This window comes from Meriones unguiculatus, chromosome 11 (assembly GCF_030254825.1).
Source record: "Meriones unguiculatus strain TT.TT164.6M chromosome 11, Bangor_MerUng_6.1, whole genome shotgun sequence".
Classification (NCBI taxonomy): Eukaryota; Metazoa; Chordata; class Mammalia; order Rodentia; family Muridae; genus Meriones; species Meriones unguiculatus.
This window is the reverse complement of record NC_083359.1, coordinates 78356022-78379175: the sequence shown is the minus strand read 5'-3', so window position 1 is coordinate 78379175 and position 23154 is coordinate 78356022. Positions and strand designations below refer to the sequence as shown.

General features: G+C 49.7%; 2 long non-coding RNA genes across 8 annotated transcripts in view; one reads left to right on the top strand and one right to left on the bottom strand.

Annotated features, from left to right (window-relative positions):
• LOC132646376 (uncharacterized) lies at positions 1-7909 on the bottom strand. Its single transcript, XR_009584603.1, has 2 exons — positions 6154-7909; positions 1-6023 (listed from the first exon to the last, which is right to left on the bottom strand). It is a non-coding gene; the product is annotated as an uncharacterized LOC132646376 (long non-coding RNA).
• Positions 5269-23154, top strand: part of LOC132646375 (uncharacterized) — a 57226-nt gene continuing 39340 nt past the window's right edge. For 3 of the 7 annotated variants that reach the window (XR_009584598.1, XR_009584596.1, XR_009584600.1), the window contains exons 1-2: positions 5273-5822; positions 15886-15976. This is a non-coding gene — a long non-coding RNA (uncharacterized LOC132646375). Of the gene's footprint in view, positions 5823-15885; positions 15977-23154 lie in introns of all 7 variants that reach the window. The other 4 variants (XR_009584601.1, XR_009584599.1, XR_009584597.1 and 1 more) reach the window with 4 other exon arrangements.

Below are 23154 nucleotides of genomic sequence, written 5' to 3'. Positions count from 1 at the left end.
TACTTTTTAAAAACTCTTTTATTTACCTTTCGTATATCTTTTTCTCCCTACTCCACCCCAATCCCCTCCAACACCCCAATACCAGGTAGGAGAGAGAGAGGGTTAGTGGGAGATGGGGGCGCGGTCGTTTCTTAGCTGCTTCCTGCTGGTTAGAGTCATGCAGTTCCTTGGAGCCAGTCCAGGCCTGGTTTCGGCAGATCTCCAGCTTGTTTCACACCAGCAACCAGGAGCAGCCTGTTTCTCCTTTCTCCACTCTCTGGGCTCTGTCATTTATTCTCCCTCCAGAGTCCTCACATTCAAACTCTCTGCAGCTGGCAAAGAGCTCCTCTCAGAGGCCGCACGAAGCAAATGGTCTGCTGCTGTGGACATCTGAATCAGTCCCACATCCCACACCTGGGACCAGAATGAAAACACGTTCACACGTTCATTTCCACAGCAGGGCTCAGTGTTTGAGAGCTTGCATTGCCCTGACAGAAGACTTGAGCTCAGTTCCCAGCAGCCATACCAAGTGGTTCCCAACTGCCGGTAACTCCAGCCCCAGTGGGGCTTAGATGGCCTTTTCTTGTCCCCTAGGGCACTGCACGCAAATCTGTGCCCGGCCACACACATAGTTAAGAAATGAAAATAATCTTTCAAAAGAAACAATAAATTTTTTTTTTCCTTTTTTCAATCTGTTTTTCCACACCCATGTTTTTGGAATGCGTTAGCTTGCTTTCATCGGTGTTTCATGGGCCGACTCTCAACTCACAAAACTACAACTTAAAAGCTACTAAGATCTCAGAAGAGTTAGAGAAAAAAAAAAATCTATGAAAGGTTGTGGATCAGAAAGGCACAGAGCTGAGGCCACCAGTGGGAGGCATGAGCCAGCTGCAGGTGCGTTGGTGACTAGGTCAAATGCGAATGTCGAGCCAACAACTGTTAACATCGCCACGGCACACTCAGGGATCAGCGATGTGTCCTTCTGCCTTGCCTGCTCGCTAGAACCCTCCGGGGGAATTCTGGGGGCCGTGAACACAAAGGCCCACGCCACAGCCATTGAATCAAGCTCTCCTCTGGGGACCCGGGGCAGCAGTGGTTCTAAATGCTCCCCAGCTGACTCGAGGGTGCGGCCGGAGGAAAACAGGTGTAAACGGGAGGCCAGAGGGGCTTAAACACAGCGGGTAACTGAGCAGCTCGAGTTCTGCTGAAACCCCTCCTGGGTAAGTGGAGAATAGAGCTGCCAGAGACCCTGAGAGCCACCTTTGTGCTGCTTGCCCTGAGTCACACACTGGGAGACACTCGCATCCAGTCTGAGGCATTTCTCTCTGGGGTGTGGCTGAGATCCCAGCGGGGCCAAACTTTTGGCTTCTCCGGGCTGAGCTGTGGGCACCTTTGGTTGCAGGTTCTGGCGAGCACATAGCAAGCACGGGGTACACAGCTGGTGTGAGTAAAGCCGGGGAGGGGGAGGTTGTGGCTCTGCGAGGAATGACTTGCTGCTGCGCGCTGGGCTGGGAGCCAACCCCAAGTGACGCCCACTGGGCTGTGATTGAGTGCCACCCAGCACTGACCCGGCAGCACAGAGTCTAACCCATGCAACGAAACCCCTCTGCAGGATCAGAGTCTGGCACGGAATGCGGCGTCTCGGTAGGACTTTCAGCCGGTGAGGGATGGGACGGAGAGATGAAGCTGACTGTCAGGAGTGATGTCCAGCCTTGGGGGCTGAGCTGAAAGGCTGCGCATATTAGCCGTGGCATGTTATGGGAAATGGGTTCACTTGGTTATTTGCTCTGGCACTGGGCAAAGTCTCTCCTGCAAGTGTCTCCGTGCCTGGCCAGCAGAAGCCCGTCATTTGCCAACGCTAAGACACTGCCAGTCGGCCCTACCTGTGGGCTTTGTGCCTAAGCACGCCTCCCACGCGGCCCTCCTTCCGCTTCAGTACCACCCCACCGCTGCCTCAACCCGGTAGGCTGACCTGCCGCCCACCCACCAGCTCGGTGATGCTGGTGGCTCCCCGGCACTGGGGTCCCTTGGATCTGCCATCCCATAAGGTGTGGCCTGGCATCATTGCTGCTGGATAGGGACAAGGCAGGGCTTGATACCACATAGACACACTGGGGTCCCTTGGATCTGCCATCCCATAAGATGTGGCCTGGCATCATTGCTGCTGGGTAGGGACAAGGCAGGGCTCGATACCACATAGACACTAATCTGTGTGTGTGTGTGTGTGTGTGTGTGTGTGTGTAGCTGGTTGGAGCCTGAGGCTCAGGGCAGCAACCATTTATTGAGTGGTATGAACGTGGCTCTTTAACTATAGGATGGTAAGTAGCGGGCACCAGTGGGGTGTCTGTGCCTGTGACTGGGCACTGACCCAGCCTCACATCCCAGCTTTGATGTGTGAGTGCAGGAGTCAAAGGGACAAGCTGCACCTTCCTCTGCAGCACGCTTGTGAGCTCCTGTCTGTCTGCCTGTCTTCCTGCCTGTGTCCCATGGCAGAGCAGAGGCCCCCGGTACCCCAACCTATGAAATGGCCGGGGTGTCTCTCTATTGGGCCCCACAAGCCTCTTCCACCAGCAAGCATTTCAGGCACCATCCAGGAGCAGCTCAGAGCCTCCACAGTGGCCTCTGGCTCTGAGACTGTCTCCTTTGTGAATCTGTCTCTGCAGGTCTTGTTGTGCAGCTAGGAGGAATTCCAGGGATGACATGAGTATGAATCCAGACTTGTAAAGCTGCATTTAGAGCCAGAGAAAACACAGGCTTGTCCCTGGGACACGATGGCTGTTGCTCTAACCTTTGTAATTAGACCTGCCCTCTGCACAGCCCACTGCCAGGAGGCTCCAAGGCCTTGTGAGAAAGAAGCCTTTCTCTTTGCAGAGGCCACAGTGATTCATGGGGAGACAGAGGAAAACTCCAAACACTGTTCTGACATAGAGGCGTGAATTTGACTGTTGGGAGAGCTCAGCTCAGCCCTGCTGTGGGATCTAAGGCTAACAGGCTGACTTAGCAGGGAAGGAATATTCTAATACAGGACTCGGGAGTTTGGGCACCTCACTGGGGAGTACCTAGGCCCCAGGACAGGCTGGCAATGACAGAGGCAGGTAAGGTTCAGCCACAGAGATGCGCTAATTAAGAGGGGATGCAGAATGCTGCCACAGGCTCACTGCTCTCGCTGGAAACAAGTCTGTCCCCACACCCTCCTGGTCACATCTCCAAACCTGGATTCTACAGGAGAGAAAGTCTGCAGTTGTGCAAGGAAGAGGAGAAGGGGGGCGGGGCTGACCTTCAGGGCTCCCTTGCAAGGATTCTCCCAAACAGAGGGGCTAGAGAGATGGCTCAGTGGTTACAGCGAGCACTGCTCTTACAGAGGACCCAGGTTCTGTTCCCAGGTCTCCCAAGCAGAAAGGCAGCTGGAAGCCACACAGCCACAAGAAGTGTCTGGGAGTGCCGGGGAAGCAGCGTGGGTGATGGAAACAGGGATGTGCTGCTCTCCACACTCCTGAGTGGAGACTTCCAGAGTGATGGCATCACCTCACAGGTGAGAATAGATGTGCAGGGCTCTGCGTTCATCTTCCTGCTTCTCATGGGGCCGAAGCAACCACAAAGCTACAAATGTGACACTTTTGGGATGGGTGTCTGAGAGGCTGTGTTCTGCACACATGTGGCTGCTGTCTTACCCCTCCAGAAGAGCACAGGTCCTTCCTTGTGGAGACACTGCCTCAAAGGTCTAGAAATGTGGTGTTATATGGCAGGTGAAGAAGGCTTCCCGCAATGGGGTATAGAAAATGGTGGTCACTGTGCAGTCTCAGGAATGGGGGTTGCAGGAGCTCGCGAATACTCTGGAGTTATGTGCACAGTGGCACAAGTACCCGTGAGACGTTTCTGGAACAAAGGCAGCACCTTCCTGGAGTTCCCTGAGGAAAACATCTCCTAAGCATTCCCTCTCCCAGTTCCCTGGCAGAACGTCTAACCATCTGCCTCTGCACCAGCGTTCACCCTAGGCCTGGCACCCCTCACTGCAGCCCTTAGTCCTCATCTCCAGCCACACAGTCCTCTAAAGGGACTCTCTCCATGTGGCTATTTGTGCGGCTTCTCAGAACACACTCAAACTGGAAGTCCTCATTCCTCTCCCCTGGCAGCCAAACCCACTCATTTTCCATCCTGCCAGTTCTGCCTCGGGTAATAACATTTCTCTTTTATCAAGAGGGAGGATGGGGTGGGTGGGATGGTCAATGGGTAAAGGTGTTTGCTGTATAGCCCAAAACTTAGGTTTGAACGCCAGGACCCCCATGGTGGTAGGAGATCAACTTTGACCTATACATGCCCTCACACATAAGTGAATGAATAAATAAATAAATAATAGTAGTTTTAAAACTTTTTAAAGAGGGAGCCTGACATAGCAGCTAATCTCTGATTCCATCTTCTAGCTGTGTGCCTCCATGCAAACTTTCTGCACACCAGTTTCTTCTCCCGTAGATTGGGGACAATAATACTTAAAGGCTCACAGGTGTGTTGTGAAGTTTAAAGACTTTAAAAATATGCGAAGGGTTTTAAATTTTATCTGCCTGGCAGTGGATGTCAGCTTGTGTTTCTCTTACTCAAAATGTTCAGGACAATCTGTCCAATGAATCCTTGGATCTTCTTCCTCTCGTAATGCCACACCCAAATCCATCAGCAATCTCCATTCTTCATACGCACACACCATCTGACCCAACGGCTTTCATAATGTGTGTGTGTCACTAGGGCTGTCCCTGAAGAAGACTCTAAATCCCAGCCTACCTCCTCATCTTGCTTTTGGCCTTACAGTGTCATGAAGGGGGAAGCTTTAGCCATGAGATGTCATGCTGCTTTCTGTTGGCCCCCGAACACAGCGCCACCCCTGAAGGCCCGATCCTCTGAAACAGAGAGGATCGTCAGCAGAACGTTTCTTTCCTGCGTAGACACTGTCTCAGACATTTAGGTGCCGGCAGTAGTGGGAAGGGGACCACCTACCCCAGGCTCCCGCCCACTGTAGGGCAGGATGGACAGCCTCGGGCTACCAGGCAAGGTGGAGATACAGGCCAGCGCTCCTCGCCGAGCACCGCTCTGGCAGCCAGGTGGCGCTGCAGCACACTGGGGTGTTGCGGGAAGCACCTGTGGGTGGCTTCAGGTGTTCTGGTGCCAGCTGGCAGCACCCTCCAACGAGAGAACTCCCTTCCTTTCTCTGCTCCCATAGGTAGGCAAAGTTAGCAACGCAGAATAACCCTTCTCTTCTTGAAGGCGGGAAGAGAAAGGCCAGGAGCGCTCGGCATGGCCATCCTGGCACCAGGCAGCCGTGGGTGGAGCGCTTCCGCTCAATGGGCATCCAGGATTAAAGGGCAAGGACCGCCGGGGAACAAACCGCGGCCTCTCTGTAATGTTTAACCCAGGCAGCCAGCTCCCATATAGTAATAGTGCTGAAGACGGTCACCTCTGCCCTGGGCTGCCAGCACTGACCTAGGGCGTGTGCGGTAGGACGGAATTTGAATTCCATCGACGTGGTTAGCTGTCACCATCTGCACCAGCACTGTTAGCATTGCTGCCACGGCTGTTTTCCTTTCCCTGGAGGGAAGGGGAAGGCGTTTCAGAAATAAATTTAGTCTGTTCGTGGCCTAAGAACCAGAGGAATGGGAGCAGCCCTAGAAGGAAGCTGCTTCTGAGCGACTGTTCTAAAGGTGTGCTCTGCCTTGTGCCCAGGAATCAGGGCGCGCGTGCAGTTCCTGTTTCTGCCACCGGGTGGCGCAGCCCAGCCCACACCCCACCTCCTGCGTCTCCCACACCCACCCTCGTCCCCAGATGGCAATGCTGACCTGACCTGATTGCGCCAGTGGGTAAGATGAACACCAGAGCAGGCGTTTAGGGTCTCAGGTGAAGAAGACCTGCCTTTTCTTTGAAGCAGCTTTTCTCCTCGTCTCACAGGGCAGGCACCGAGGCCATGGGGCTTGCCTCAGATGGACCAGAAGCGGGTTCGGGAGGGTGGTGGGGCGAGATGCCACGGGTGGATCTGTGTCTTTCCTCTCCCTGGGCGTCCCCTGCAGTGGGTCAAATTTTCTAGCACCCTCCCGAACTTGTGGCGTAAGCACAAGTTAAGGTTTGCTTTGGTGCTCGCGCAGTTGAGGTGGGCCTGTAGGGGACACAGGACCTAGACGATGGGTAATATACCTGATGGCCTGCGGCTGCCTCTGGAGTTTGTCTTGAAGCACTGGTCTGTGGGCTTTCCAGGGCTTACCCTCAGGGGGTTCTGAAGCCTCAGGATCGGATTACAGCATTTCTGTCTCCTGCCTGAGCCCTAGCAGCCCTCTCCCCACATCTCCCACCCCACCCCTTATCCTCCCACCTCGCCCCTGCTTGGCCTCTCTGGAAGGTTGTGAGAGATCCTGTCAGGGAGAGTGTCTTTATCAGCACCGAAAGCTCCCACACTGGATAAATCCTGCCGTAGGAAAGTTTCCCCCTTCCTCCCATTTGCAGAGAACCTGCACCCTGGATACCTTTTCTTAAGCTCAGTTTTGCTCTGAGCCGGAGTCTCCCCCAGTTCCCTGAGCCTCGGAAATCCTAGATCTTGGGGCTGTCAATCACTGTCTTTAATCCTCACACCCTTTGTGGAATTAGAAGAGCTTCCCCCTCCCCTTGGGTGTTAGTGATGGAAGCTCGGGCCTTCTACATGCCAGGAAAGCTACACTAAGCCCCAAGACTTGATTTTTTTTTAATTAAAAAATGACTAAATGTCTTTATCTACCAGCCAAAGTTAACACGCACACGCACTTATCTGGAGTCCCTTTCCCTCGAAGACTGAGCTTCCTTCCAGAAATGGAAGGCTGGCTGAGGACTTAGACTGCCTGTCTTGGGGGGTTTATTTTTACACGTTGAAAGCAGAGCCGTATCTCGGCCCTGAGAGCACAAGGAATGATCTTTGGGGGAATGAGTCACCGCGAGCTCCTCCCTTGCCGGTGACTGTCCTCCCACACCCTGGGGACTAGATGCACAGCACAGAAGGGAATCGTTGGAAGGCGTTAACAGCGTGGACGGCAAACACTTGAGAGACGCGGTGTGGTAACTAGGCCAGACAGGCCTGTTGTTTTCACGCTCCGGGGAAGAAGTGAGAGGCAAACTGGTCTCTTCACCCTCCCGGAGACTGGGAGACCTGGCTCCTCTGATTTCACCTCCCCGGACACAGGTTGCCCAGCCACACAGAGTCAGATCCAAACAAAAACTCTTATTCATAGCACTGGGGAGACGGATGTCCGTGCAGCTCCGTGATGCTCGGTGTTCTCTGAGAAAAAACGAGAACTAGGAGAGAGAGGGTCATGACTGAGCTCTCACAGCATCTGGAAGCCTCTGCTTGCAAGGGTGAGGTACAGTTCAACCATCCTCCAAAACTGTCCTGAAGTTTAAATTCCGTGATGGTTCTCCAGTTTTTAATGGGACTCCAGGAGAGAGAGAATGCGTGGCCCTCTCTGGTTTAAGGGTGCTCTGCTGGCTGAGGCTTCAGAAACTTCAGAGAATGTGCTCTGTGGCTCCTTCCCATGCTGAGCCTCCCCGTGCCCCGCTGCAGGACCACACCTCCCTGCACTGACCTTGGACTGCTAGATGCCAGCCTCATGCCCAGGCCCCGTTTTTGCAGAGCAGATGAAGGCCAGGCCAAAGGAGGCTTTTACCTTTCATCTCCACACAGGCTAGGGTCCTCTGGAGAGGGAGCTCAACCGAGAAGGTGCCTCTGTCAGATTGCTCTATGGGGGCATTTTCTGGATTAATGATTGATACGGGACAGGGCAGCCCCACTGGAGGTGGTGTCAGCCCTGAGCAGGTGGTCCTGGGTTATGTAATAAAGCAGGCCGTGAAAGCCACGAGGGGGCAAGGCAACAGGCAGCATTCTTCCCTGGCTTCCACTTAAGCTCTTGCCTCCAGGCTCTCCCCTGACCTCCCTTCAAGATGGACTGTGACAGGGACATGTAAAAGCCAAATAAGCACTTTGCTCCACAAGTTAGCTTAGGTCAGTGTTTTATCATAGCAACTGAGAGCCAAACTACAGACAAAGGTTACCAGGCTGGCTCCAGGCCTCGGAGTCCTGCTCAGTGCGGTGTCATTCACCTGGGTGTCTGGAACATCAAACATGACGGTGGTGCGTAAACGTATGTAAACAGTGGAAGAGGCAGCCTGGGAGCGCCTGTCTAACTGTGGTGACTCAAGCTCCACACCCTCCCCAGTCCATCAGAACCTTCAACGTTGGAACGCCGGGGCAGGGCTGGGCGTGTAGCTCAGTGACAGAGCGTATGTTTGACATGAGCCAAACCCCCAGTTTAATCCCAGCACTGAGGAGGGGAGGGGGAAAAAAGCCAGGACACCCAAGAGCCGCCGTGTCCCCCACGCTGTCTGCTTTCGTTCTGAAGCTGTGTCAGCTACTTATCATTCGTACCCTTCACCAAAGTATAAACTCCACAGCGATGAGCATACACAGTGCGGGACTGTCTGGTGGCCTGGAAGGCAGGACAGACAAGCAGCTAGGAGCAGCTACATGGGGCCCGGGGATTTATTTCCTAAATTACCCTGAGAGAGTCTCAGGTTGGTATTTTGGAGTCGGAGACAGAAAACTCAAACAGGTCCACTCTAGTTTGTCATAACAGTGGCAGATGAGCAAGGGGACTATTCTGGGCCGAGTTTGGAAGAGGAAGTGAAGAGCCTGTATTGTGTAGAAAAATCCAAAGCAACTTGTTTCCTGGACACTGTTTTGCTTTGGAAAGTTCTAAACCGTCCATAGTCCTTGACCATGGTGGAGAGGTGCTACATCTTAGAGACTCCAGCTGGAAAGATGACCCGTGAGTGGGTAAGGGCACTGCCTGCTCCCGCAGAAGATTTGCATTGGGCCCACATGGTGCTTCAGAACTGTCCGTAATTCCAGTCCTAGGGGGTCTGACTCTCTCTCCCGGCCTCCACAGGCCACCAGGCATTTTTCTGGTGTACTTACATGCAGGCAAACACTCATACCCATAAAATAAAAACTATATATAGTTTTTATAAAAACTATATATAGTTTTTATAAAAACTATATATAGTTTTTATTTTATATATATATATATATTTTTTTTTTAAAGAAAATTTTAGAAACCATTGAAAACAAACTTGGGAGATTGGGGATGCAGTTCCTTTGGTAGAGTGCCTGCCCAGCATGGAGGAAACCCTGGCAGGCTTCATTCCCCCAGGACTGTATGAACAAGGCAGGTGGAGGAGAGAGGGTGGGTTCAGGGTTCTCTGGGACTTCACAGTGAGTTTGAGGCTAGCCTGGAATACATGAGACCCTGTCTCTAAACAAACAAGGGCCCAGAAAAACCTGGAGAGCTTTGCGGGCACCCGGGTTGCATAGTATTTCCCCTGAAAGTGAATATTCCCTCTGCAAGGGAGAGGGAGGCTCCTGAACCTGGGAGCTGAAAACCTTCACCTCTGGGAAAGCTGAAGTTTGCAAGATTTAAGAGTGCCCCCCCACACACACACACCACACACACACACACACACACACACACACACACACACACACACACGAGCTTCAGAGTAGCAAACAACCCATGAGGAAACCGATGACCCACTCTGAGGTGCCTGCGAGTTGTGCAGTATGCCAGGGTAACCGCTTTCCGTGAGCTGTCAATCATGCTGGGTGCTGGGGTGGGCTCTTCTGTGGTGCAGTTGCTTCTGAGTCATCCTGCTCCTTCCTTTAGCCCTAAGAAAACCTCATCAGATCCCTAGGCCACACTTCAGGGCAATCACAGATCCCCTTTCTGGGCTGAGCAGAAATGTATGCGTGTTGTTCCAGCATCCCATCTGGGGACGCTCCCAGCAACATGCAATGGAGGTAAGGTCAGGAGTGGCCGTCTCTAGGAGCTTGTTTTCAGTTTGAGGGTCACAAAAATGCAAAGACAACTTAATTCTGTCTAGAATAGCTTTCCCATGTAAAACCTCAAAGAGAAAAGATAGTCAAGGAAATGTCTGACATGACTGACAGAGCTATGACGTCACAATGTAGCAAATGGATAGCTCCTGGTCGTGGAGACTGGGTTGAGGACCCCCTTCCCCAGGGAGACTTTTGCAGCAGTGCTCATGTCTGATCCCTTCCCTGCTTCTGGATCCCCTAAATGTAGAAAAAATGCCAAACTCTTAGATCACTCACTGAGTGATTTGACCATTGGTCAACTTGACGCATCTCTCCAGTGCTCAGGAGTCAGGAGCTGCATCTTCATAGAGAAGAATAAAGAAACCCACTGACCCACCTGCAAGCATTGCTTGGACTTCAGCAGGCAGAATCCTAGCCTTGGGGCAACACTCTCAAAAGCCAAGTCCGTAGTCTTGCCTTGTAGAACTCCAGGAGTCAGTTCTTCATAGCTTCCTGCCCAGGTCTGCTCTCCCTTGGATAGACTACATTTACAGTGTGTTCTCCCCTATCTCCAGGGAACAACGGTTTTAGTGGGTTTGAGCTGTTCTAACAGAATACCAAAGGCGGGCATTTTTCAACATCAAAAATTTAGCCATACGTCTCTGAAGCCTGAAAGTCCAGGTTTGAGGGATGAGCAGCTTTGGTGTCTGATGAGGCTATTCATTGCCAGGATGCTAGCTCGTTTGTTGCTGGGTTGTGTTGTTCTCCGGGGGGTGGGGGTTGTGAGCACAGATGTGGTATCCTCACCTAGCAGAGAGGATGGAACAGCGAAAAGAGTCCAGCCTCACTCCCTCCATCCTTTTTGCGAGGGCTCTCATCCCGTTTGTGAAGGGAGGGGCACTGAAATCCTGACTCCTACAACCACTGTGTTGAGATGGGCTGTGAGCTGAGGACCGAGGACCGTCACCTACATTCTAGTGTGGTGTCCCCCGGAAGCCATGGACTCTCCATTGGAAAGGACCGTCCAGGCTCACATTCCCCTGTGATACTGAAAAGGCCGTGTCAGCAGAGAGCAGAGGTACAAGGAATACCCGAAAGGCTGAGATTGCTGGCTTGGAGTGGGAGAGGTGGAGAGCTGGAGGCCCAACCACTCGTGCATTCTTTGCGGGAGCTTATGGTTCTTTTGTTTTAAGCTGCTGTAGTTTCATTCTCTTAGGTCCCGCCCTTTAAGGTGTAGGTCAGGTTGTGGTGGCACACACCTTTAATCCCAGCACTTGGGAGGTGGAGGTCTCAAAAACCAAACAACTGTGGGTAAATGTGCCTGATTAGTCTGAATGGAAGTATGCTTCTACGCCGCTAAAGAAAAGATTCATACAGAGGATGAACCTGGGCAAGGCGAACGCTAGTTTTAACCAAGGAACCACTCTAAATCCTGACCTTATCAGGATAACTTCTGGCATGCGAATGCTGCACCGAATTAGACATGACTCACAGGTTCTTTGAAGGAGGCTGAGCGGGATTTCTTCCTGGAAATCCGTGGGTAGCAGCTCACATTCTGTCACAACCAAGCAGTGATTGCCCGTCCTCGGGGGAAGGCAGCGTTCGTCAGGTGTCTTCCCCGCACAGCCCTTGTTCCAACAGGTAGCAAAGCATTAGGTGTGAGCACGGTGGCTCTTTGACAGCTGAGCAAAGTGAGGCCCCCAAGCGCTGTGCCAGGACCACCCAGCAGGACGCCGGCTCAACAAAGCGAGTCTGAAAGTAAACCTCCTATGTGTGTATACGCGTGTTTGCATGTGGAGAAGTCAGAGCACAGCCTGAGGTGCCAGTATGTACGTCCCACTCTGTTTAAGGCAGGGACTTTGGTTGTTTGCCATGGGTGAAGATCAGGCTAGCGGGTCCACGAGCTTCTGGGAGCCTCCTGTCTCCACCTCACACTGGCCCACGAGAGCGCTGGGGTAACAGATATATGTGTGCTCTTTAAATGAGATGGAGAGTGCAAACTCAGGTCCTCACACTTACACAGCAAGTGCTCTGCCCACTGAGCCGTCTGCCTAGCCCTACTGTATATATACATATATACAAGCATATATATATATATATATATATATCCTCTAATTTTAACGAGTTCAGATCTGCTTCCTCTTCCAGATGATCTGCGTTTGGTGAGTTGCACTTAAATAAAACGACATGAAATATTTTTCTATCCAATTAACTATCGTCCTGTATCATGCAAAGACCAGAGGATAAAAGCTGTGTGGTAGAATATCCGGGCTACACTTGGGAATCGGTTGTCCAAAGACAATTCTTATTTCCAGTTGTAATGTGTTTATTATGTCGGAACAATGACAAAACCTGCGGCAGGTTTGTTAACGAGCCCTCAGGGGGAGCGATTAGCCAGTTGGCATTCCTAATTCATGTGGAAACACTCCTTTCACTATCTGAGGACTGTAGCTTAGGCGCTCACTTAATTAGGAATGTGAGGCTATGGAAGGGCGCGTCCACGGCATTTATAGTATTGAAGACAGGCAAATACAAGCCAAAGAGAGCGGGTTAAGCGTCTAAGTGCTGACCTGTTTTCTCCTTGAATAACCGTGTTATTCATGTACAGTATTCCCGGGGATTGTGCAAATATGTTGTGTCCTTTTACAGGACTTTTCAAATGGTAACTTGTCCTAACTAATAACTATAATAAGGTCCAGAAACAATTGAAGAGTGCTTCTAACTTTTTTTTTCTTACAATGTCAAGGATACAGGGCCTTGCTAATGCAGCGTTTATGCTGCCCGTTGAAGTGTGTCCTAGCCCCAAGCTGGGACAGCAGCTAAGGAACCCAGCTCCACAGGCTGGAAGGCAAGTCGGGATCCAGGAGCTTTTTAGAGATTTATTTTTTAATTACTGTTTTTAATGATATATGTGTCTTCTGTGTGTGGGTGTCAGATGCCCTGGGGCTGGAGTCACAGATGGTTGTGAGCTGTGCTCTATATGGTGCTGGGAACCCAACTGGATCCTTCCTCTGCGAGAGCAGCACATACTCTTAACTGCTGAGCCATCTCTCCAGCCCCCCCCCCTCCGGAGATCCAGCAGCTGTTTAGGCTGGGAGTAAAGCATCGTCGCCTTCCAATCTCTTCAAAGCCACCGTAAAAACATAACAGAAGGGAGCAGGCTATACCGGAATGGAGGCAGATACTAGCTGGGAGGCAGTGGTATTGGAAATGGTGACTAGGCGGGCACCCATGGTAGGTGACCTTCCCTGGGAATCACAGTCCTGCCATCTAAACTGAGGGTCTGATTATAAAAAGTGCACTCTGGAGAGACACGGGAAAGGCCAGGCAGGATCAGGGACCCCACAGAGACAAAGAGGAGGCTATGGATGTGGGCAGCGTTCAGGAGGCTGCTCGAGCTGACAGGGAAGGGACGGAAGAAGGCGGCGTGCGGGCAGCCCTGGGATTTGCAGCTCCTCCTCGGGCATGCCGGGCACAGGTCCTGGGTTTTGCTTTTTCTCTCCCTCTTGCTGGCTCCAGCTGGCACCACTCCTCCTAGCAGCTCTCATTTGGGGGACAAGCCAGGGCCACTCCCCGGGAATGCTCAGGTTTCAGTTTTGCCCTGACCTCAGAGGCAGCCTCTCCATGGCCTACCTGATAAAGTTACCAAATGTGAACAGTGACAGATTCCTGGAGGAGGGAGGAGGCTGGAAATGATGGCTGATCCCCCTCTTTTAAGTCTGGGACCTGCCAGCTCCGCCGACCAATTGAAAGACCCTACCTCGCTTCATGCAGTTCAGACTTTGCTACTATTTATGGGGATTTGCAAAGCGGGTTGGGGCTATAGGATAGAGCTACTCCCGTCATGTTTGGCTTTTGTTTTGTGACAACCTTGTGAGATAGCCTAGGCAGGTCTGGAACTTGAGTTTCTGTTTCTGTTTTTAACCTCAGCCTCCCAAGCAATGAAATTGCAGGTGTGTGCCACTCTGCCTGGCTCATTTTCTGCCTTGTTTTTAAGTGTGAAGAACATGAATTTTCTTTTGTTGTCCTTCTATCTTAAAGAAGTCCATGTCATTGTAGGTGGACTCTTAAGCCATAGCAAATCATTTAACTTCAAGAACTTTAAGTGCTGTTGAACGTGTCTTGTGCTGGGTTCAGCTAAGTGCCTGGGTCAGAGCCCTGCTCTGGGTGACCTGCTAGGGGTTGGCATGTATCATACAGTGGATTGGCCTGACCAAGGGAGGGGACCCAGGTCTCTGGTTCACATCGCTCACAGAAATAATGGCTCCTTGCACAGAAGGAGCAAGAGATGGGGATGTGGTCCCAGTGCCTGTCCTGAAGAGCAGGTATTTGAACACTTGGTTTGCCCAGACTTGGGGTGGTCACAGGACAGTGCAGGGGAGAGAGAAGGCCGAGAGAAGGGGAAAGACAGCCAGGGAGAGCTACCGCTCCTGAGAGTAGGGGAAGAAGGCAAAGGAATGAGCTGCTAGCCCCTCCTGGCCCTGGCTCTCTCTGCAGGGCATCGGTTCCCACACAGCTCTGCCTGTTATGGACTGGTCTCTCAAGCTGTCGCTAGTACAGTGAGACACTCCCTCCTACACACTTCAGGGCACGTGGAAATACGCAGGTCCCAAGCTGTCTTGCTTTGTTTCTGCTGCTGGTTTGCCTGAGAGTGGGTGATTTATCATTTCTGGGCACTGAGAGATCCAAGGGCATGGAGCTGGCCACTGGTGACGAGTTCATCATACCATGACAGAAAGCCAGAGGAATAAGAGGCAGCAAGAATGGGAGAAGAGGGGACTATACTGGGTAGCATTCATTCATTCATTCATTCATTGCAATTTAATTGCAGAGCCCTTGCAATTTAATCACCTCTTGCTAGGCACCTTTCACCTCCAATGCACTGGAGACAAAACTGCCAACGCGTGAACTCTGGGGACACCCTCAAGCCATAGGAACAGTGGTCACGTAGAAGTGATGAGGACAGTGGCCAATGCTGGAGACCTAGCTGCTGGGCTTGGTTCCATAGTAAACTAGGAGTTGGGGGTGGAAAACACAATTCCTTCCTCACGGTTCCATCAGACCTCAACACACTCAGTTCTCTAGATGGGCATCACTTCTGGCAGCCTATCCCTGTAAAATGGAAAAGTCCTAGAGAGATTGGAGGGGAGGCGAGGAGGGGGCTTAATTGTCCTCACTTCGCAAAAGACCACACCCCATGTCTCTACAATGCTTCGGTACTTATTCCGTGACCCTGGGAAGGTCACTTCACCTCTCTGAACAACTGTGGCAGTTTCATGAGTCCCAATGTATTATATATAGCATAGAAGGCAGTGAAATCACCATGGCAACAGCACTTTTGCACTCTAGGGTACTGAACAAGGCAGGCTGTTCCCCTTCCTCCCCGTGCTTCCTGCAGGCCTACCCGCTGGCCCTCTCCACTCTGCCTCCTTTCCTTGACCCTGCTAAGCTTGGTTCCAGCTCTGCTTCCAGTAACGCTCCCTCAGTTCTGGCTCCTAAATTCAAGCCCAATTCCGCCATCCTCTGCTCCCTGGAATCATCTATCCCCTGAGCAGCCTGCTCTTGGCGCCATGTTAGGGGGAATAGTCTTAACTACAGTGACTTGCCAGGACAGTCACTCACAGCAATAGAACCATTCCCTCAGCGTGCTGAGTAAAGTCTATGCACGTACCAACGTGCCCGGAAGGAGAAGGGCTTGCCTGGGGAAAACTGGTCCAACTGTCTCTTAGATTCTGCCATGTTCATATGAAAAAACAATTAAACAGGTGAGCTCCTCCATGGCTCCCCTGGGCGCCCTCTCCCACACAGGCTCGCTCTCACCTCACAGTGACCTCTGTGAAGTAGGAATGGCATCTCCATTTTTACAGCATAAGAAGAAGTTAGAAAAGCCCAGCAAGAGGCTCTGGGCTAATGTTATGGCCAATGTGAGGCCAGCCAAAACTAGGAACTGTGTCTTCTGGTTCCAAGTTCTTTTCTGTCGCACTCCTGCCCTTTGTTTTGGCCTGCTCCCATTCCTTTGTTCTTGCCTTCCACAGGAATTTACATGCCTGCGCTCTTGGCTAAGCCGGTTACTCAGCTCACCAAAAAACTTAGTCACATAATGTTGAAGCCACTTTCTACCTTGAGGTAAGTGGAGGCCAAACCAATCTTCCTCACTGGCCAGAGGGTCCTCTGTGAATTATGGCCTGCTTCCAGAGCAGGAAGGCCCAAAGTTTCCCTTCATCTGACCTCATGTCCTAGGCTCTCTTTGTGGTGGGGACACCTCCATTCCCTGAGGCACAGTGATCTTTGTGAGTATAGGTCGTTCCCTTGAGGATGTTGTGTGCTTGAAAACTGAGGGCTGGGAGTGGAGGAAGCAGTGGCCCATGACAGAATTTCAGAGGAGAAGCAGAGATAAACTGAGACAGAACGTGGCAGTGTGACCCTTCTTGTTCCTGTCCCCTACGAAAGCTCAGTCCAGCTTGTGCTGCATGATGGTGGATTTGGAGCTAATGGAAAGGGACCAGTCATGTGTGACTGAGTAAGATATGGCAGGGACCACTCAGAGCTCAGTTATAGAGAGTGTGCACCGTGAAGGTCTCCATAGACAAGAGGCTGAGAGGAGGCCCTAAGTCAGCAAGTCGTGGCTCTCTTGAGCTACGGAGATGTGTCTTTCAAGAAGCCCTGTGTCTTAGTTAAGGTTGCCGTTGCTCTGATGAAACATCATGACCAAAGCAACGTGGGGAGGAAAGGGTTTATTTGACTTGAGCTTCCACGTCACTGACCACCATGGAAGAGAGTCTGGACAGGAACACACACTGGGCAGGAACCTGAAAGCAGGAGCTGATGCAGAGGCCATGGAGGGGTGCTGCTTACTTGCTGGCTCCTTATGGCTTGTCCAGCCTGCTTTCTTAGAGAGCCCAAGACCACCATCCCAGAGGTGGCATCATCAAGAATGGGCTGGGTCCTCCCCCATCAATCACTCATGAAGAAAATGCCTTGCAGGCTTGCCGACAGTCCAATCTTAATGGAGACATTTTCTTAACTGAAGTTGCCGTCCCTCAGATGACTCTAGCTCATGTCAGGTTGATATAAAACTATCCAGTGCACTGTGCTTGGTACCCAGTGCCAAACCATTCTTCTTTTCATTCTAAACCAAGTCCATTTTCTTCATTGCACTCAAGTTGAGTGCATTTGTCAATATCAGAAAATTTAACTCGTAAAACCTAGAACTATAGAAAAAGAGCTTCCATGAGGGATAGGGATGGGGCGGGGGGAGAATATGACCAGAGTCCAGGGAAACTGTGGACCAAGCAGTCTGGGGAAATGAATTACATGGCTGCAGAGGCTGGGACTGCAGCCAGAGGAAGGAGCTATTGCCCTGCAGAAGAGGCGAAGAATAGTTCCTCTGAGACAAAACAGAGGAGCTTGTCAGCAAGGTCAAAACTACCCAGCCTCTCCAGGGGTGTGGCTTCTGATGCTGACTGGCCCCATCTGCAGCCACTAGCCCCGAGAGACATGCCAGTGACGCCATCCATTGTCAAGTGTCCAAAGTTGCTGAGCACAATTTAATATCCTCAGCCCCTCCCGCCTCGTGTAGGAACCCATCTCCTGTCTCCGTGCCAAGGACACTCCCACCTTTGACAGAGGCCTAGCCCGTGTCTGTCTTCTCAGGAAAGGTCTTTTTGTCCACCGTGTGTCTCAGCCAGAAACACGTCCAGCGTTACCCATAAACATCAATAGGAAACTTTCCCTTTTTTATCAGCTGCCATTTAGATTTCAGAGTGCATTTTACGTCTCATTTCACTTGACATCTGAGAAAATTGTTGCATGCCAGCTGAGCTGTAAGTTGAACTTGCCTGCGATAATGGGACACAGCTTAGCAAAGACGTCGAGGTCAGCTGACTGGAGTTCGGTGTTCTGCATGCCGTACCCACCGGGCTGGTTCAGGATCAACTCTTTGTTTTTACAAGGACCGTCAGATTGTCACCAGGGATCCAGCCCATGTTTCTCGGCAGTTAATCAGCAAGGAAACCAACAGATGCATATGGAATGAATGGATTCAAAGAGGCAAGTTGATCTTCGTAATGAGTTCCAGACAGACAACTTTGCATTGAACCATTAGCCTAAATTCAGTATTCTATCTCTAGACACTTTTTTCTCTGTAGTGAGGAATGTTATGCACAGCAAACAGAATGAGTTAGATATGCCACAGTAACAAACATCTCCAAATCCTAGACTGGATATAATACAGGTTTAATTCACTTTCACATGAGATCATCTGTAGGTTCAGGCAGCTCTTCAGAGCGACTTTCTTTGTGTGCTCTCATCGTTCATAGCTGTCTATCGACACACACCTCCATGAATGCCACAGCAGGAGAAGAACAATTAAGTGCTTGTCCCTGGAAGTGACATGTGCCATCATTAATGTGCAAAAGCAAGCACACACACACACACACACACACACACACACACACGGCCACACTGAACAGGTATGTCTGCCATCAAACTTACACTTTTGACAACACAGTTTCTAATTTGGCATGGTTCTGTGACTCAGCTGAACAGCTCTTTTGCTGGCTTTTCCTGGGCTCACTTACACAGCTGCATTTGGCTGGAAGATGGGTGGTTTGGTTGGCCCAGAAAGGCTGCAACATACTTGTTCCTATTGACAGTCGCCTGGGTACCTTGGTGGCTTCCCATCCTCTAGCAGGCTCAGGTCACCTCCTTACACAAAGGTCCCAGGACAGTATTCCAAGAAGACAAAGACAAAAGCTGTAGGATCTCTTGAGTCCAGGCTCCAGCATTTGTACAACACTGCCATGTTTTATTGGCCAAGACTAGTAGAAAATCCCACCCAAGTTCAAGGTTTAGGGAAATGGTTTCCTGGTTGTAGTTATATGTATCATAGAAATGTTTTCACCTATTAAATTAGGCATGTACACAACCAATTTCTGCTACTCATGCTCTACAAAACCACCATGGACTCTGAATTAAATAATAATGAGTCATGGCTTCCGGAGAAATACGGAGTGTGTTCCTACAAGCCTCTGGCACAAAACCACCATAAATTAATCAGCTCTCTAGTCTTGTTTCACATCTCGAAGGCAACCTTATCTAATAAACTGATTAATTACTGATTAATAAACATTGGACTCACAGCTGCCTCGGCCCACAGTGGATTCAGCCCACTGAAATCTCACCCTGTCAGAGCTTACCTACATGAATTTCCTCAAAAGCCACACCGGGGCCTTCATAAGCAAGAAGCACCAACAGTGAGTGTTGTCACTAACTGTACTTCATGGCCTCTTGTTAACCGCATGAGAGCTGAGACAAGATGGCTAAATATTGCTTTGCTACATACACAACTGTGTGTCTGCAGCTCAAATTGTTCACCGCTTTACATTCCCCACAAAAGATCACAGAAGCAACGTGAGTCATAAGTATTGATTCTGAGATTACACATTAATCTTTACAAGGAGATAAGTCTACAAATATAGAACCCACAAATAATAAGAATCAATTGTACAGGAATAACAGATAATGGTGGTAAATAGACCACATTTTCTTTATCCGCTTGCTTAGTCATCTTTGGTTGAAAGTGGACATTGTAATTTTAATGTGACAATCTGAAAGTCCTGTAATCTAACACTCCACCCACCTTGGGTTTGCTTGGTGTTTGCAATTATTTAGTCACTCTTCTGAGGCAGGATATTTTCTCTCCTTCCCTCTCCTTCCCTTGCTGTCTCTGACTCTCTCTGAGACCCCATAGAACCTCAACCTCAAACATGAACCCAGAACCTCAAACATGCTAGACAAATGCTCTATGTCCCCAGCCCCTTATTGCTACCCACTTCTTTGTCATGTGTGCCCACTGAGTTCTCTGCCCAGTTAGCTAGCTTGGTGGCATGCTGACAATAGGGTAGAGTTTTCCTTAAACGCTTGGAACCCGTAGGTGTCCTGGTCTGGCTTGTTGGCCATGTATGAACACTGGAGCATGCCATCAACAGCCGTCAGCACTGATTACTCTGTTTTAGCCCTTTGCTTCCTCCCTTTGTTTAGGAAGCCCTGAGGCCAGCCTTTTTTTTTTTAAAGGCATTATTACATGTTACATCCATTTCACAGGTATAGAAAATGAGGTATATAAAAGTTTAATAAGTGACCTGAGGATACTCAGACAGCATCCGGTAGAACCCAGTCCTTTTTGTGCCCTTTCTTACTCAGCTCCTGGACCAGAGGCCCCTTCAGCGAGTCAGCAGGTTTTTAGCAGGGCCTCCGACCCACGTGAGATTCAAGATGGATGAGGCTCCAGTAAAGCTCAAGTCTAAGGTTCCATGAGCCCACCCACCCACCCACTTCACCCATTTCCCCCTTTCTGTGTCAATTCCTGTCCTTCACCCTAGATACCCCTAGAGCTGATAGCACTGAGAACTTAGCATGTAGGTGCACATTGTAATTACAAATTCCAGATGAGTTTGCGGTTCATCTGGGGCTCCCTTTCACGGAGCTCAGAGGACACACTCAAGAGAGGGTGTCAATGGGATTGCAGTTGGCTAATCAAACAGAAGCCCAATTGAAGCCTGTGACTAATACAGCATTCACGGCCACCCAGAGGGAACCCACTGTTCTGTGCGCACTTTGAGTTCATTACAAAAAACAAGACTTGATTCCAGCAGCTGGTATGATTTTAGCTCTATCTAATGGCGGATGTTGAAGGCACTAAACTCGCAGTTGGACCTCAGGGCTCCTGTAGGGAGATGCCGTCTGCCTACACTGCAGTGGTGAGAGCTCGCTCCTCAACTCTGGTACTCCCAAATGACTTTTTCCAATACCCCCATACACATACCCATGTCCTGACATCCTCAAGTATGTGCATGAACACATGTGCAGAGAGAGAGAGAGAGAGAGAGAGAGAGAGAGCATGCTCCAGATGCCCCTGTCCTCACCTTAGAACGTCTTTAGGTTTTCCCACAGATCTTTTTTTGTTACCCTTGGAATTTTTCTCTGTCCAGCAAAATTAACAGATCTTTGATAGGAAAAAAAATGAAGTTAAATTTCTTTAATTAAACAGTTTTAGATTTTATTGAAATTAACATCTATAAGATGATTTAGATCAAGTGGCCAGAAATTTCAGGAGTAGAAACGGCCATCTGTGTTAATGTGTCATCTCTTTTCTCCAAATGCCAAAGTTCACAGATCGAACAAGGCTTTAGGGTCAAATCTACTTGCGTTGGGTGGGAATTACTCATTTTGAGGAGTTCATGCTAAAAGAACCTTTTGTTGCTTGTGTGTTAGCACAGTACTCCGTATTAATCTACTTTTCTCAGATCCACATAGTGGGCTGCCATTTTGATTTCTCACTGGTAGGGTCCTCTTGAGACTCTTCCCACAACTGTGTAAAGGTTTCCACAGATATCAATGTTGTACCAGCCATTTGCTCCATCTGAACAATCACTTTTTTACCAAAGTATCTCCTTTATGCACAAAGATAAAATTCTATTGCCTCAGTCTTCAAAATGACATCTGGACAAGGGCTTATACAGAACCACCAGAAACTTGCAAACATTAAAACATCAGTAGTTTTAATCTCACAAATTACCAGGGCAGGACGGGTTCTTCTGTGGCACCTGGGAACCCACATGAGTTTTTTGTTGTTGTTGTTGTTGTTGTTCTTTTGTTTTGTTTTTTTCAAGACAGGATTTCTCTGTGTAGTCCTGGCTGTCCTAGAACACACTCTGAAGACCAGGCTGGCCTCGAACTCACAGAGATCCACCTGCCTCTGCCTCCTGAGTGCAGGGATTAAAGGCGGGCACCTCCACTGCCTGACTGAGATACCATCAAGTCAGCTGTAGGAGGTGATACAGAAGAAGCCACTGTCTTTTACCCAGTTTCTTCCCAATGATGACATCTTGAGATATATATCACAGTCAAGACATTGGCACTGTTGGGGCAATGTTGGCGTGCACCTGTGATCCCAGCACTTGGGAGGCAGAAGCAGGTGGATCTCTGTGAGTTCGAGGCCAGCCTGGTCTACAAAGCAAGTCCAGGACAGCCAAAGGTACACAGAGAAGCCCTGTCTCTAAAAGCAAAACAAAACAAAAAACAAAAACAAACAAACAAAAAAACAGAACAAAATATTGACACAGGTACAATACATAGAGCTCAGTCAGGTGTCATGGTGTCCTATATAGTCATGTGTCTGTGTATGCATGCATGTTCTTAATCATAATTATTTTATTCATGTTTAACTATGTGCATCAAAAATTCTTGCTACTCTTACGCTATTTTAGTAATCCCACTTACTTTCCTCTGTCTCCAACTATCTCCAATCGCTACTCTGTTCTCTCTCACTTCAATGTCGTCATTTCAGGGGTATCATATAAACCGGGCATGGTAGCACATGGGTACAATCTCAGCTTATTGGAATACATGAGCCAGAAGTTTAAGGCTACCCTGGGCAACACCTTGAGACCATGTCTCAAAAACCTAAAAAGTCATTCATATACACGAAAAAATAAAATATGTAACCTTTTGGGACTATACGTAGTTACTTGGTCTTCACTGAAGTCCACCCGACTTTTAGCACATATCAACATTTCTCCCATTTTTTATTGCTGAGGATTATTCTGAGGCTGTGCCGTCTTAGGCTTCTTTAAGAATTTCTGTCCCATTTATCTAAGTGCCCGTTTTGTGCCAGGATCACCCTGTTTTTGGCAGTGTGACTCTGTAGTTTTGTTTGATGATGGGAAATGTGATGTCTTTCTTATTTCACTCAGGACTGTTTGGCTGTTTGGGCCTTTTGTGTTTCTGGATTAATTTTAGAAATTCTCCCCGCTAGTTTTGTGCAGAATGTCACTGGAATTTTGAGGAGGCATAAGATTTTTTTTTTCTTATTCCACTTTCACATGTATGTGCGTGTGTGTACTCATTTGTGTGGTGACGCAAGTATGTGGGAGTACATGCACACGTGTGTGTATGGTCATAGGGAGGCCAAAGGCTGATGGCCATAATCATCTTCCATTGCTCTTCCACCCTTTGCACTGAAGCAGGTCTCTTAGTCAATCCCAGAGCTCACTGATATTGGTTAGCCATGCTAGCTAACTAACTAGTTCTGGGGAATCCTCAAATCCTTCTCCTGCCTTCCGGGTGGGCAGCCACTCCCACCTAGCATTTACATGGCTTCAGGGATTCTGGACTCTGGTCCTCAGGCTAATGTGACAGGCAGTTTAACTACTGAGCATCTCCCAGGCGCATCGTAAGATATTTTTAATTGAAGACTGAGATTGAAGGGATGGCTCAGCATTTGTAAGAACAGGTACTGCCCA